The 16,423-nt window shown below is 36.9% G+C and overlaps 1 pseudogene; it reads right to left on the reverse strand.

Moving 5' to 3' along the window:
- Positions 1-551: 551 nt before the first annotated feature.
- Positions 552-1,061, reverse strand: LOC150041194 (5'-AMP-activated protein kinase subunit beta-2 pseudogene; annotated as a pseudogene).
- Between the last annotated feature and the right edge of the window lie 15,362 nt (positions 1,062-16,423).

Genomic DNA, 16,423 nt, shown 5'->3' on the forward strand with positions numbered 1-16,423 from the left:
AACGAGAGGGAAAAGGACATCTGATGTCCTACAAAAGACCACAAGACTGCGCTACACACAGTGGGGACACAGCAAGCCACGCAAGGGAAGGCACCTTGCAGCTAGCAGTCAGGAGGAGGCAGACGTATACACAAATCCACCCCTCACTCACCTGGAGATGCCAGGGACCTGCCACCCAGCTGAGATCCTAGAGTCTGCTGTTCGCTCACTTGAGGAAAACAAGTTTTCTGTATACTTCTCTCTGCAGTTCCTCCAGCCAGGTCTAGGTCAGAGAGAATACATCAAGCTGGGCCCACGCAGCTTCCATAGCCTTCCTCTCATATGTATATATATATACATATATGTGGGTTTTTAATATCTTAAAATAAATTCCATGAACTCATAAAGCTCTCATCTGCAACCAAATACAAAAAGCAGAGTTTCCTACGTGGAGGCTCTGAACACACATCATCACCCTCAAAGCAAATCAGCCATCCAGTCAGAGATAAGACTGGCTCAGTGACGAGGCAAGGGAGCCAACTCCAGCCTCCGGGGAGGCGGGCAGTGCATCTTCAGATGAGCTTGTACAGCAGCGTGGTGTCGTGCTTCTTCTTGTAATGGTGGATTGCACTAAGGACCATTACACTGTCCTTAATGGACAATGCATAGAGTTGGTTCAGCATGATGTGGTTGGGCTCACGAAGCAAGGCAGGATCACAAGAAATATTGGTGTCCTTGTTAAGAATACCCTGGAGGAGGTGAGGCAGGAGGATGGGTGTGGATTTAAATCTCTCTTCAAATTGAAACACGTACATTTCTTGACCATATGGCCCTGGAGGCAGTTGGAAAGGTCTCGACAAGCTGTCTCAGAGCTTTCCATAGAATCTAGTTTTAAAGCATCAAACACTTCAAAAGCAGATTTCTTCACATGTATCAAATTATTAATCATGCCCAGCTGATGGGTCATGAACCCATTGTGCATCCACAAAGAACTTGTACTGGTGCTCCCCCCCTGAGAGGTCCAGGATGGTAAAGAAGTCATTATGGCCTGGCGTCGGGCAGACTGAAGGCGCTGCGGTCATCAATGCTTCCCACCATGATCATCTGCTCTGAGCCGCATTCGCACTCTTGGGCCGCGACCTGAGGGCTGTGCTGCAAGTGAGGGCGCCAAAAAAGTTGTTGAAATTGAAGCCGCGCCCTGGAGAGCAATGAGGGTTTCCTCCTAAAATGACTGCAAGGCCCTCCCCGAGACTTTAATATGTTGAAGCACTATGGTTTCCCCAGAAAATGGGATAGAATACATTATTTTCTGAAATTATTTGGATAGTGGAATTTCTCACAGTGAGTTTTAAAAATTGTATTTCAGGATAACATGCTAGGGACTAGTGTTTATGGAAGATATTCTATAAATAGCTCTCCTGTAATGCTGTAATTATATTTTCTTTTATTCATTATTGATTTGTTTTGAGTCATGTTCTGTTGCCCTCCACCTCTCTCAAATTAACATCTACCCTCAAATTGAAAAAAAAATATTAAAACAATCTAAACATATCTTAAGAGGAAAATTTAAGACAGCTTTACAGAGGCATTACTCTAGTGCTGAGTAGTTGCATTTCCTTCTTTTGGCTTTCAATTTTAATATATTTTCTTAAATATATTATTTCTAAAAAGCAAAGATTCTCTAAATTTTTAGACATATTTTTTCAAAAGGCAATAATGACAGACTATAATCAATCCGTCTCTAGAAGAATACAGATTCCTAAATTTAAAGTGGAAATTTAGTCCAGATGATCAGGAGGTATGTATCAGCTTTTTGGCAACTCTAGATTAGACAGGAAGGGAACAAAGTTTTGGTAGCAGATAAATGAAAAGAATGGGAAAACAGAGATAAAAGACCATTTAGCAACCTATCACAGCTTGATGAAGCCTGATATAATTAACAAATTTGTGATATCTCTAGCAATTGTAATTTCAATTATTTGCTAGCTGAAGGCAAATTTCACTGCTCTAAGTTAGGAAATCATGTAAATAGCCTAATTAATACAATTTGCCTTATGCTCGACTAAGAAAACAAAAAACAAATATGTCATTTTTAGAATAAATAGCAAAGTATAGACTAAATATTATAAATAGTCAGTCAGTATGCAGAACAAATACTGCATATTATATATCCTTTTCAGCAGTTCTATGAAGTTCAACATGATTTAATGAAATTATGATGGCTGTTAGAGTTTTACAACTACATTACAATAAAAAGAATGCACTTTTGCATGGATAAGAGGAAGATCCTTGACAAAATAGCATGGTAGAGCTTAAAATGCTGTGGGCCTGAGAAAACAAAGAAGATTTCATTCTTTTTTTTGCCTGTTCTCTAATCTCAAGAGAACCCCATAGTTAAAATACATCTTTTAAAAATTCCATGCCAGTGGTAGAGACATAATAAATAAGTCTTTGCTATTTCATCATGTAGACTTGAGAGACAATGCTGTTTGTATTACCTAAAACAAATCATTTCAACAAGTAGTCATATGTTCTTGTCATCGAGAATTTAATCACTCCATGTAAAAATGAACAGTAAAATGATGTACCTGAATTTCTCTTTGTCTAGGGGCTCTACCTTTTTCTTTATATTCAAAAACCTGCTCTCAGTAGTGCAAGCCCTACCTCAAAAACAATCTTATGTTCTCATCATCAGGAAAGGTGATGGAAAGAAAGATCCTGGTTGAGTTAATGAACAAAAATCTATTGATGTTCTGTATTTCAGGCTATATGCCAGGTACTGTGATATACCCCCTGTCCCTCTCAATAAGCTGGCTATAAACTCTATCCTGGAGCATTTAATTACATATTTGGAGAATCAAGATTTTCATTTAGAAATAAATTATAGATCAACTATATGCTAAATATGCAGTATTAATTGAAAGGCAGTAACAAAGAAATGAGGGAGCCGATAAGGTAGTAAGGGTGGTATTAAAATATTTGATCATGGACAAGCTTGAGAGTAGGCATGTTTTGAAAGATATTGAAACATAGAATGGTAAGAAGTAAGTTTGTCATCCAAACTAAAGTGACAGCTAAAGAAAAGGTCTAGAACTGTGCCTGGGATGGAGGGACATTAAATAACCAATATTAGAAGTAATAATGTGTAGTCTCATACTGTTAAATGTTTGAGCCTAGAAAAAGAGGATTAAGACACAATAAGGTAGAAACGTAGAGTTTCTTGTTTTTTTATGTCTGTTTTATTGTTTGGGTAAGGTATAAAGGGGTTTCAGTTACATCGTCAAGTAGTAGGTACATTATTTCTTTTTTTGTAGGCCCCAACACATTGCTATTTTTAAAAATTGTGTTTTACTATTGGGATAACAGATAAAGGGGTTAGAGTTACATTCATCTGGGAGTGGGTACATTGGAATGTAGAGTCTCTTATGTAGAAATATGGCAGAGTTCATATGAACAAATTAAAAGCCCAAATATGAAAATAATACAAGACAGAGTTTCAGAATTAGGACTGTTGACAGTATCAAAAAGAACAGAATCAGCATCAAGAAGGGTATTTAGCATATGGTGTAAGAAGAGATGAGCAACTGAACAAAAACAAAGTAAAAAAGAATAAAAGAATTAAAGGCATATAAAATAAAAAGAAACACAAAACTATTGTTTTCTGGAAGTTTGGGTACAGAGTGTAAAGGAAAAGAAACGGAAAAGAGAACTTTAGGGTTTTCAGCTTTGGGTAGACATACCTAAGCTTATGTGCTATGTCTATTTGTGGGATTGGACCAAGGTAGGACAGTTTATGACAGGTACTTTGGGGAGTCATCAGCAGAGAACTGATTGAAATATGACAATTTTACCATGGATATTTTGATTCAGTTATTCAAAAAGCTGGGAGAGTTAAGATGGTAATGACCAGCAGACTGTAACATTTTCTTCCAATGCAAAAACTTGTAGCCTCCATATACATGGCTTGTGTGGTAAGCAGAATAATGGCCAGCAAAGATGTCAATGTTCTATACATTACATGGAAAGGAGATTAAGATGGCAATTATAATTAAGTTGGCTTATTCATTGACTTTAACATATGGAGATTATCTTACATAGACTGGTTTAATCCAGTTCAATCACAGAAGTCCTTTAAAGTGGAAGAGGAAGCAGAAAAGATCAATCAGACAGATTTAATAATACTATGTTGTTAACTCTGAAGGCATTGGAAGACGTCACAAGTTTAAGAATGCAGACAAGCTCCAGAAGCTGAAAAAGACAAGGAAATGAAATTTCCCTTAGGGACACCAGAAGAAATGTTGCTCTTCTAGATACCAAATATTGGTTTTAGTTTAGTGAGGCAAATGTTGGACATATGACTTTCAGGAATATAGTACAATGAATTTGTAGTATTTTAACTTCTCAAGCTTGTAATTGTTTGTAGGAGAAACTAAAATAAACAACCACATATTTTATTTTTCTTTTACAGTCTGCTGCACCATGGAAATGAATATAGTAAAATGGAATATCTATGTAATTGCAACCACATTACTCTGTGAAGTGTTGGGGATTGAATCCAATCCAATAGGTAGGTATATATGTATATATATATGTACATACACTCACTTTAGTAGAGGTGAGAAGCTATAGAGAAAGGCTCTATGAGAGGTTAAAATTTCAAGCAGAAGAACATACTTCCCAATTATAAATGTGTCTGTTCAAAATTCATACGTTGCAGCCCTAATCAACAATGTGATGGTATTTGGAGGTAGGTGTTTTGGGGATAAGTTTTAGAGATAAGTAGAGTATATAAGTAATGCCTTATCAATGTTTTTTTGCCACCTTATAGAAGAGACATGAGAGGTTACATCTTTCTTTACTGCATGAAGATAAAGTAAGAAGGCAGTCATCTGCAAATCAGGAAGTGTGCCCACAGTGGCCCTGAATCATCCAGCAACTTGATGTTGGAATTCTCAAATCCAAAACATTGAGAAATATATGTGTTTCTGAAGCTTCCCAGGCCATAAAATTTTATAATAGCTACACATACTGAGACAAGATTCAAGAAATGGGTGACATTAATAATAGTTGACTTTTTAAGTTTCATCTCTAAGAACCTGAGTCATCCACAAGAAACTGAGTCATCCACAATTGATTCTATGAATTAGATATAAGTATATATATATATACATATATATATATATATCAAATGTATATGCATATCCACAAAATATTCATGATACATCACAGTCCTTTTTCTAGAGCAGTTAGGGCTGAGTGGTAGAATGTATGTTTTGTCTATATTGTATAATAGTGTGTAATTGAATTTGGACATAGACTTACTAATAATATTTGGAGTGGGAAAGGAGCAGTCGAACGCTTAAAGTTTCATTTCAGTACTATCAAGGAAAACTATGGTGCAATTAAAAATTTCAAAGCATAGGTAAACATAGGATTATTTTGAGATAATGAGGGCAAATGGAAGAACCATTTGGTCTTGATGAGGCTGTGGATGTAATCTGAGTTTGCACAATTCATGTTACTTAGAGATTCTAAGCCTTTTGAGGCCAATCAACATGGCTGATTTTCCTTGCCTCCTTATCATGTTTTCTCCACTAGGTAAAAATTTTATTGGATGAATATTGAGTCAGGAAATAAAGAAAGTAGAAACAGAAAATGTTAAAAATGAGCACGGTCAATCATTTAACAAACACTTAGCAAATGTCTGCTGGGGCACAGTCATCAATCTAGATGTTTGTGAGCAGACAAAGAGCAGCTGGACAAGCTTGATCACAGCACCTAGCTTCAGAGTGTAAATTCTCTTCTGAGACTCAGTATTTTAAACAGAAATTAACAGCCATTGCATTCCACTGACAACCTAAAGCCACTGGATGTTTTTGAGCAAAGAAAATAAGTACACAATGTGACATTTCAGTAGTATAGAGTCGTCAGAGGAAAGCAAAAGATAGGGAGACAAGTGAGGGGATTCATTTAAAATTAAAAAATTTCAGAAAATATGCTGAACATTGCATAAAAATCCATTTCCCAGTTATATATATATATGTACTAAAATATTTTAATGGTTCAAAAACATTTACTCAAACTTTTTTTTTTTTTTTTGCCAGTCCTGGGATTGAGCTCAGGGTCTGAGCACTGTCAAGGCTAGAACTCTAGCACTTGAGGTTCAGCACCATTTCTGGCTTTTTTTTTTCTATGTATATGGTACCAAGGAATTGAACCCAGGTCTTGGTGCATGCTAGGCAAATACTTCTACCACTAGGCCAAACTCCCGGCCCCTTCCTCAAACATTATAAGAGACAATTTTTAAGCCCTAAATTATAAAATAAGCAAATATCATATTTTATATGGAGGTTTGTGATTTCTAAATTTATTTGTATACTTGTATACATGTTTAGATATGGCTGTCTGATTTATTTGTATGCTGGAACTAGGGCTTTAACTCAGAGTCTGGGCACTATCACTGAGCTTTATTACCCTAGACTTGTGCTCTCCTACTTGAGTCAAAATTCTACTTCATTTGTTTTGCTGGTTAACTGCCAATGGGAATCTTATGGAATTTTCTGCCTGGCTAACATGGAACAAGAATCCTCAGATCTCAGCCTCCAGAGTAGCTAGAATTACAAGAATTACAAGCATGAGACATACATTCCTGGCTAGACGTGAGCCTTGAATCTTTCATTGTTGTTACAGATATTTTGCACAAATTTGTATGGTTTGACATTCCTAATGATATTCTTATGTATATATATTTAAATTTTTATTGTATTCTCAAGGTGATGTATAGAGGGTATACAGTTACATTCATAAGGTATTGAGTGCATTACTTCTCTAACATTATCCCTTCTCATGTTTTCTTCCCCACTATCCTTCTTAAACCCCCTCTCAAGTTGTAAAGTTCATTTCCAACAAATTGTGTTGTAAATATTGCTATTATATTGGTTCAGATAAGGCTATCTAAAATATGCAAGGTGCCAAAGTCAGATATAGCAACAAAGGGGGATAAACCGTAAGGAAAAAATACACACACGCAAAAAAGTAAAGAAATAACATCGAACATTAAAGATAAACAATAAAAATATGGATCACAGGGAGCGGAAGATGGCGCCGAGACAATAGGGATGCTGCCTAGCTCTCTCCCACAAAAAGAGTGAACCAGGTAGTCCCACAAGCCAACTACCTTAAGAAATCCACAACAACAAACTCAAGAAGTAACAGAGAAGGACTCAATCTGAAAAAGAAATCTAGATAAAGCTTACATCCACCTTTCTCAAAGAATTCGAAACACGAGGACCCATCCCCCACCCCTCACTGCTGGCTCCAAGCTGGGAAAAGCGGCTGCGGAGGGCACCGGGCCAGGCAGCCCCGACCCGCAGAAACCAGCATAGGACCGGGCCAACGAGTGGCAGAAGCTGACGCAGGAATCAGCACAGACCAGAACAGCAAGCAGCAGAACCCAGATGCAGACCACAGGCAGCAGCTGAGATCCGAGGGGAGTGAATGTCTCCCCAACACCGTGGAACAGCCCACAGCCAAATGTAGAGGAGTGAGTAGCTCAGTGGGTAGTCCAGCGGGTCCCCAAACCCATCGGGCAAGCAGAGCTGGTGCCAAGCTATAGAACTTAACTCATACCCCTCCACCCCACCCGAGAAAGACTGGCAAGGCCAGGGGGCAAGGAATTTAGAATCCTTTCCCTTCCCTCAACAGCCCCCTCCCCCTGGCCATTGACTGGAGACTGACAGGCAGACGGTCACTAAGACCCAGCACCCCACCAAGGGAGGGAGTTGTCCCAGCACCCACTCTCCCAACAGCCTCCTCCCCCAGGCCTCAGACTGTAGGTCTGGAGACTGACAGGCAGACAGGTGCTAAAACCCAGCATCCCACCAAAGGGAGCAGAGGTGTCCCTGATACCACCCGCCCAACAGGTTCCTCTCCCAGGCCTTTGACCAGAGACTGACAGGTGGGCGGGCGCTAAAACCCATCACCCCACCAAAGGGGACAGAGATGTCCCAGCTTACACGCCCGCCCAACAGATTCCTCTCCCAGGCCACTGGGTCTGGAGAGTGGGGGGCGTTGAGACCCTACCTTCCAATAGTGGGTGGGGTCTGCGGGAGTCTGGGAACCAGCATCTGTCCCACTCAAATCTAGAGCCGGGCACCCTCCATCAAGAGGGCACCAAGGGTTCCCCCACAGTCACAGACTCTTGGCCAAAGCGGTGGAAACACAGCAGGGAACTTAAGGGACGACCAGCAGCCAAGCTCACCTTCTGAGAACCAGAAAGGCGCGGCTCTGCCCTTGGAGCCCAGGTCCTCAGGTGGGCCCCACCCCTGGGAACAGAGAGGACATCAGCTGGTCCAGCTGAGACCTCTTGGGAACTCCCGAACTCCAGACCCTAAGCCGGGGGCCCACCCCTGGAAACAGCACAGGAAAACCAACCATCCGCCCAGCTCGCTGAGACTGAAGTGCGCAGACCCATCCCACGGCCCACTGTGAGGCCACCGGTTGTGCTGAGAGCTAGTCATACAGCGGCACACAGCCTCAGGGAACCGGCAGAACATCTGCAAAAACTGCAAACTAACCTAGTCAGCAGCGGAATCAATTTGACTGAGAACCACCTATCCCAATCCAAGTAAAGACCGCCACCTAACGACCAGGAAGCGAACTACAACAACAGTTCTCGATGCCTAGAAGAGCACTAAGACGTATTACAACATAAATAATCGAAGTCCCACACAAAGCAAAAAAGTAGGAGTAGCAATCTTAATCTCCGACAAAATTAATTTCTCAGTAAAATCAGCTAAAAGATAGAGATGGACACTACATATTAGTAAGGGGTACAATCCATGCCCATAATTTTATAGTTATAAACATTACTCCCCCAACACATGAGCGCCCAAATTCGTCAAACAAACTCCCTTAGAATTACAGAACAAGATAGACTAAAACACAATCATAGTGGGAGACCTCAACACACCACTCTCAACAAATGACAGATCAATGCAACAAAAAGTAAGCAAAGACACCATCGACTTAAACGACACCATAGCCCAGCTGCACTTCACAGATATACACAGAGTCTTCCACCCAACGGCGAAACTTTTTACATTTTTCTCAGCAGCACATGGAACACACTCCAAAATAGATCATATAATAGTTCATACATAAAACTTAAGCAGATACAAGAGGACTGATATAATCCCGTGCATTCTATCAGACCACAGTGGAGTCAGACTAATTCTGAACAATGCAGTCAAAGTCATAAAACACTCAATCACTTGGAAATTGAACAACACACTTCTGAATAACTCCTGGGAAACAGATCAGATCAGAAATGAAATTAAAAACTTCCTTGAATATAATGACAATCAAGAAACATCACAAGGGACTTATGGGACACAGCAAAGGCAGTTCTAAGAGGTAAATTTATCGCACTAGGAGCCCATATTAAAAAGACGGAAGAAGAGTATGTAAATAACCTTAAAAAAAACCTGAAACACCTAGAGAGCAAGAAAAAGTTAATTCAAAAACAGCTAGAAGGACAGAAATAACAAAAATAAAATCAGAAATATCAGAGATTGAAATAAGATCTACTATACAAAAAATTGATAAATCAAAAAGTTGGTTCTTTGAAAGAATCAACAAAATAGACAGACCCCTGGCAAGATTTATCCAAAAAAAGGAAAGGTGAGACTCAAATAAACAAGATTAGAGACCCCACAGGAACAATTACAACTGATTCCCAAGAAATTCAGTCCATAATGAATAGGTACTACCAGGACCTATATTCAAAGAAACAAGAAAATCTAGTAGAAATGGATGATTTCTTAAATAAATATAGGCTACCTACACTGAGCCAGGAAGAGTTAAACAGAATGAACAAATCAATCTCTTACAATGAAATTGTGGAAGCAATCAGGGAAATGCCAAACAAAAAAAACCCAGGTCCAGATGGATTCACTGCAGAATTCTACAAGATATTTAAAGATGAAATAACACCTATACTCTCGAAACTCTCCCAAGAAATAGAAACAGAAGGAGCAAAACCAAACTCATTTTAAGAAGCTAATATTACTCTCATCCCCAAACCAGGGAAAGACCCAACAAAAAAAGAAAACTACAGACCTATCACTCTAATGAACACAGATGCAAAACTCCTCAATAAAATAGTAGCCAACAGAATCCAGAAACAAATTTAAAAAATCATACACTATGATCAAGTAGGCTTCATCCCACAGATGCAAGGCTGGTATAACATTCGCAAATCAATCAATGTAATACATTACATCAATAGAGGGTTGTGGAGAAAAAGTAACCCTACTACACTGCTAGTGGGAATGCAGACTAATTCAGCCACTCTGGAAAGCAGTGTGGAGGTTTCTTAAAGAACTGAAAATAGACCTTCCCTATGATCCCACCATACCACTTCTGGGCATCTATCCTAAACATCATGACCCAAGATATTATGAGGATACTTGCTCAGCTATGTTCATCTCTGCACTATTCACAATAGCCAGGCGATGGAAACAATCCAGATGCCCTACTGCAGATGAATGGTTACAGAAAATGTGATATATATACACAATGGAATTCTACATAGCCAACAGTCAAGAAAAAATGATGGCATTCACAGGGAAATGGATGAATCTAGAGCGAATCATGTTGAGTGAGACAAGTCAAGACCTAAGGAACAAAAGGTGCATGGTATCCTTAATATGTGGCTATTAAATCCAAAGACCACAAGAGCGAGGACTCAATAACTGCATACCCAAATTTATGGACATGGTAATGGAAATATAAACATAACTATATAGACATAAAAACCTATGACTCTATAGACATAATGGTTTATTTCTTAAATTAATATGTTTCTATGACATACAAACCGTTAGCCTAATTTTGATTAAGTTCTAAATACTAAGTCCCAGTGATTGTAAATAGAGATTCCCTCCTTGAACACTTGTTTGTTAAACTTGTCATTTAATATGTGATGTAAAAATCAATATTAATAAATTCTTTAAAAAATAAAATTAAAAATTAAAAAATAATAACCTACTTAGAGATGAAAATAACAAAGTTTACCCTTTTATTAATTAAAATAAAAATATCAAAAACCCACAAAGTTTATGTGGAATTAGGTTAAGTTTGAAATGCAAAGCACTACATTAATTTTACTGGATTTGCTGGCTTTATGTCTTCAGTGGTATGAAATTAAGCGTTGTCAAAAAGACTAGATCAATAGAAGTTTTCAAAGCAAGCATTCTACAGAAGACTTCATCCTTTCACAAGGAAATATAATGAGAAGCAGGATTATTGGAAGCCTGCACTATAGGACAACACAGGCATATTTAAAAGATTCCTTTTGCCTATAGAATATAAGCTATTGCTCTTGTCTTTTGTATCTGGCATGTCACTTCCATGACTATTAAAATTAACTTCCAATACCCTTTTTGTCACATATGTGGAACCTGGTTAATGATTCATAGATTTGCAGATAGTAGACCTTGACTTTTGAACAATTTGCTCACTATAAAGATAACCTCACACTGTAATGGTCACAGTTTTTTCTAAGTTAACAATACTGTGGAAGAGCAATGCACTGAATGTGTTGATGCCCAGTTACTTGTGCTTCCTATTAAGAAAAACAAAGGTAGTACAAATCTTGTCCTTTTTGGAACACTCATCCAAAGGAATTTGAGTCCATTCTCAAAGGTCTATGACACTTATATTTGACCACTAATAAGCTATGTACTTATTTTCCTTTAAACCAGAATAGCTATTTGATTCCACAAAAGGAACTGAACCTATTTTCTTCCAATCCTGAGGCTTTCTTTCCCCATGAACTTTTTAAGAAATTTACTCTTCAGAAATTGTTGAGTATTAATAGAGAGAACATTAAAAGAAAATCTAAAAGATAAATAAAAAATATGGATCACAAAGGTAAAACTCTTGGTTCTACATCCTGGAATTCCCTTTGCTTAACATGTCCTATATGGCCAAAATCATACAACTTTTGAACTATTATAATACTCTGCTAAGAAAATCCTACATGTATACAAAATATTACCAATGAGAGAAACCATGGAACCTATGTTTCTTTGGGTCTGGATTACTTCACTTAATGATTTTGTCCAGGTCTTTCCATTTCTTTACAAATGAGTGTTGGTGGTGATGTCATTCTTTCTGATGACAGCATAGAATTCCACTCTGTAAAAATACCACATATTCTTGACCCATTCATGTTCTGAGGGGCATATGAGTTGGTTCCATATCTTAGCTATGGTAAATAATGCAGCAATCAATATAGCTGTGCTGATAGCTTTAGTAGATCCTTGTTTCTGCAAATTTGGATAAATGCCAAGGAATAGGTGTGCTGGGAAATAGGGGAGCTCTATGTTTAGTCTTTTGAGGAATCGCCATACTTCTTTCCAGAGTGGTTGAGTAAGTTTACAGTCTCATCAATAGTATAGTAGTGTTCCCTTCTGGAAACATCCAAGCTAGCATATTTTGTTAATATATTTCTTGATAATGGCCATTCTAACTGGAGTGAGGTGGAATCTCAAAGTTGTTTTGATTTTCATTTCTTGTATGGCCAGAGATGTTAAGAACTTCTTCCTGTGTTTAGAAGCCATTTTTTATTTCCTCTTCAGAAAAATCTCTAAGTCTTTAGCCCACCTTTGAATGAGATGGTTGTTTCTTTCAGGATTTGTTTTTGAGAAATTTAATTTGTTGAGCTGTAGGTATATTTTGTATATAAGATCCTTTTCTGTTGCATGTCTAGTGAAGATCTTCAATCACTTGGTGGGCTTTCTATTTATCTTGCTAGCTATGTCCTTTGCCATAGAGAAGCTCTGCAGTTCAATGCAGTCCCACTTGTCCAATATTTCTTTGATTCATTGGTTTGGAGAGCCTTTATTAAGAAAGCTGAAACATTTTGGAATTGTTATAACTACTTAAACTAAAATGATATTTATCTAATATATTTGGGTCAACAGTCCATTTTATAATTTATAGCTATGTATAAACAGATGAGAATGTAAAGTATTTTATTAAAGTTTGGTATTTAAAACTGTATTTATTACCTTTATACTTTTATAATTAGGAGATGAGGATGAAAAATAAAAGGGAATTTCTGATATTGAACCATGAACAGACACAATAAAGTTTTCCAAATATTCATCCTTCTTACCAAGTTGATTATACATAATTGGTACCTGATAAGGACTTGTTGATCAAATTAGATTGCAAGAAGACTACATCTGCTACCACAATTATAGTTTCATGAAGATAAGAATGCAGGAATGTATCAAATGGTGCACAATCTGCATATTTTACCAGCAGAATAATCTTTTCAGATATGACCTGAAAGTGAAGTTACTCAAAAGATGATATTAAGAAACTTTAGACCCGGGCACTGTGGCTTACACCTGTAATCTTAGCTACTCAGGAGGCTGACACCTGAAGATGGCAGTTCAAAGCCAGCCCAGGCACTAAAGACTGTGAAACTCTTTTTTTTTCTCCAGAGCTGAGGACTGAACTCAGGGCCTTGCACTTGCCAGGAAAGGGATCTTCCACTGAGCTAAATCCCCAAACCCAAGACTGTGAGACTCTTATCTCCAATTAACCACCAAAAAACTAGAAGTGGCACTGTGCCTCAAGGGGTAGAGTGGTAGCCTTTAGTTGAAGAGCTCAGGGACAGCACCCAGGCCCAGAATTCAAGCATTACTGGAAATAAATAGAAAGAAAAAAAGGAACTTTAAAGAGCAACCTCCTCACACTAATTAATGCTATAAATGCTAATAAATCCTATTACTATTAATATTGATTTTAAAGTACTGAAATGTACTGAAAGTACAAACCTGTATAAAAAACTGTATTTCTTTTTTAAAAATCCAAGAAAATGTGCCAGTTGTGCAATTGTCATCATATAAGGGATAATAGAAAAATGTAGTCATTTGGAAAATGAAGTAAATCAACAACAAATTATCAAAAATAACATAATAGTGAAAGAATCAGAAACAAAGACAGACATTTTAAACATTTATACTAATTGATATACAGTAGTTTTGACAATGTCTTCAATAATTATAAACACTTTTTGTAATTTATCTCTGTCTTCCAGCCAATGGTTATAACAAATTCTATTACCAATATCTTTATTAAGCATAGCATTCAAGATAAGTGGGGAAATTTCTTTCATTAGGGTTTTAATTGTTAAAATTTTGTCTCTGAAGAAAATTCAGTTGACATACGTTTTAAGGACAAATAGTTTTAATCCTTTGTGCATGTATTTGGTGTACTTTTCAGATTCTGAAAAAGAAATATGGAAAGGAAAAAGAAGAATATATTAAAGATGATTGCCTGGTGATATCATCATATTGGGAAATAGAATTTCAACAACTGAACATTTTGAGGAGTCACTAGAAAATTTTTATGAATCCATAGGATTCAAATGAAGACCATGATAAGATATTACTATACACCTATCACAATAGCTAAAACAAAATCTAGCAAAGATTTACTTTAATATTTCATAGGCTAGACAGTTGAGAGGATTAGAAAAAATACTAGCAGTGACTAAAATTCATAAGAGAATAATATCAAAATGATACATATAATTCATATATAAACATAGATTATTCTTAAAACTGTTCTTAGTTAAAAACATGAGAAATTCTGGTGTATAATTCATTATTACCAAATCATTTAAAATGGATCGATAAATTACTGCCATTTCACAATTACATATATATATATAACAGGGCACAGGTGGCTCATATTTGCAATCCTATCTACTCAGGATGCTGATACCTGTAGATCACAGTTCAAAGCCAGCCAGGGAAAGAAAATCCATAAGATTATTATCTCCAATTAACCTCTGGGAAACCGGAAGTGGTTCTTTGGCTCAGGAGGTAGGTTAGTAGCCTTGAGCTGAAGAGCTCAGAGACAGTGCCTGGGCCCAGAGTTCAAGCTCCATGACACAGAGAAAAAAAAGAACATATAAATACAACAAAATGTTTGCTAATATTCATATTCTCCTTCTTCCTTTGTTGTGTTTTTTCCTTATTTTGATTATATTTCCGACAGTTATAGGTACATTTCTTGCTTTGAATCATTCTGAGGTATAAGCATGAATTTATTCTCAGGACTTATGAGCACAGATCTTTTCTCATATATATATATATATATATATATATATATATATATATATATATATATATATGTGTGTGTGTGTGTGTGTGTGTGTGTGTGTGTGTGTGCAGTAAGTTTCTAATTACTTCTCTATGTGCATTTTCTAGTTTAAATAAAAATAATAAATATTTTATTAAGTATAATAATGATTTTACACTTTGACAATAGGCTCCTCAAACTCAAATTGAAAAGATCTACTGGCAAGCTCTAATTTGCATTAAGCATCTTCTATCAATTGTCTAATTACTATACATCTGGAATTTATATTCTAAAGCCAAATGAAAAATTTGCATTAAATTTGTCATTAACTTTGTAAAATACTAAAGATAATCGCTTGAATTTATTAATAGCGTAGAACTTAAATATGGTTAGATTTCTACATGAAACATCTTACATCATTTAACAATTTGTCTGTACTAATATTTTTAAATCACAAGTGAGGCTGAATCCATTTTTCCATCTTTGTTATTGTTACCACTAAATGCACATGAACATTTTCAAAAACACAAGTTATTCCCAGAAATTTTCCTGTCTCAAGATATATTTATTTAGATAAATTGTTTCACATTGCCCTACACAAGAGCAATTTATCTACATATCTGAGTAGCCAGTTTTGAGGCCCTACATAAGAACATTTGTTCCATACTGTCTGATATAGGAATATTTTATCCCTATATCTGTGTAGCCAGAATTTTTGAATCCTCTTAAGTTAATTTGAACTCAGAACTTCTTCAGAAGAGAGAATAAAGCTGCTGAACCACAGGAGAAGTCCTGAGTTCAAGAGAGTTTACCCGAGGGAGTTGAAGTTGAAAAAGAAGAAATCTGCAAGGTTTCTGAAAACTTACATAAGAAAAGAAAAGGTAGATTCAAATAAAGAAAACATCAAAGAATGCTGAAAATTTTGTTCTTTGTACAAGTAAACATGCCTCTACTTTTTCACTTAGCTTGAATTCAAATTCTATACAATCTCTCTCTTTAAAGACTAAGATACTTGAGAGCAAGAAACATCCATTAACACTACAAAGACAGCGTGGTATATGAAGTCATTCAACATGCATATGCTGAATGAAGTGTGGGAACACAATCAGAGGGCATGTGTCAGGCTGAGTAGTTAATGGATGATAGGTATTAGGAGCCCGAGAAAAGCAGTTTTGAAATCAAATTCTTAGGAATTGCTTAAGGTTAATTTTTAAAGTAGGTTTTCTAGAATTAAAAGCTAGAGTAGGGGCGGGGGGGGGGTTGGCCTAGTGGTAGAGTG

The sequence above is a fragment of the Megascapheus bottae genome, chromosome X (genome assembly GCF_031878675.1).
Source record: "Megascapheus bottae isolate mThoBot1 chromosome X, mThoBot2.hap1, whole genome shotgun sequence".
NCBI lineage: Eukaryota > Metazoa > Chordata > Mammalia > Rodentia > Geomyidae > Megascapheus > Megascapheus bottae.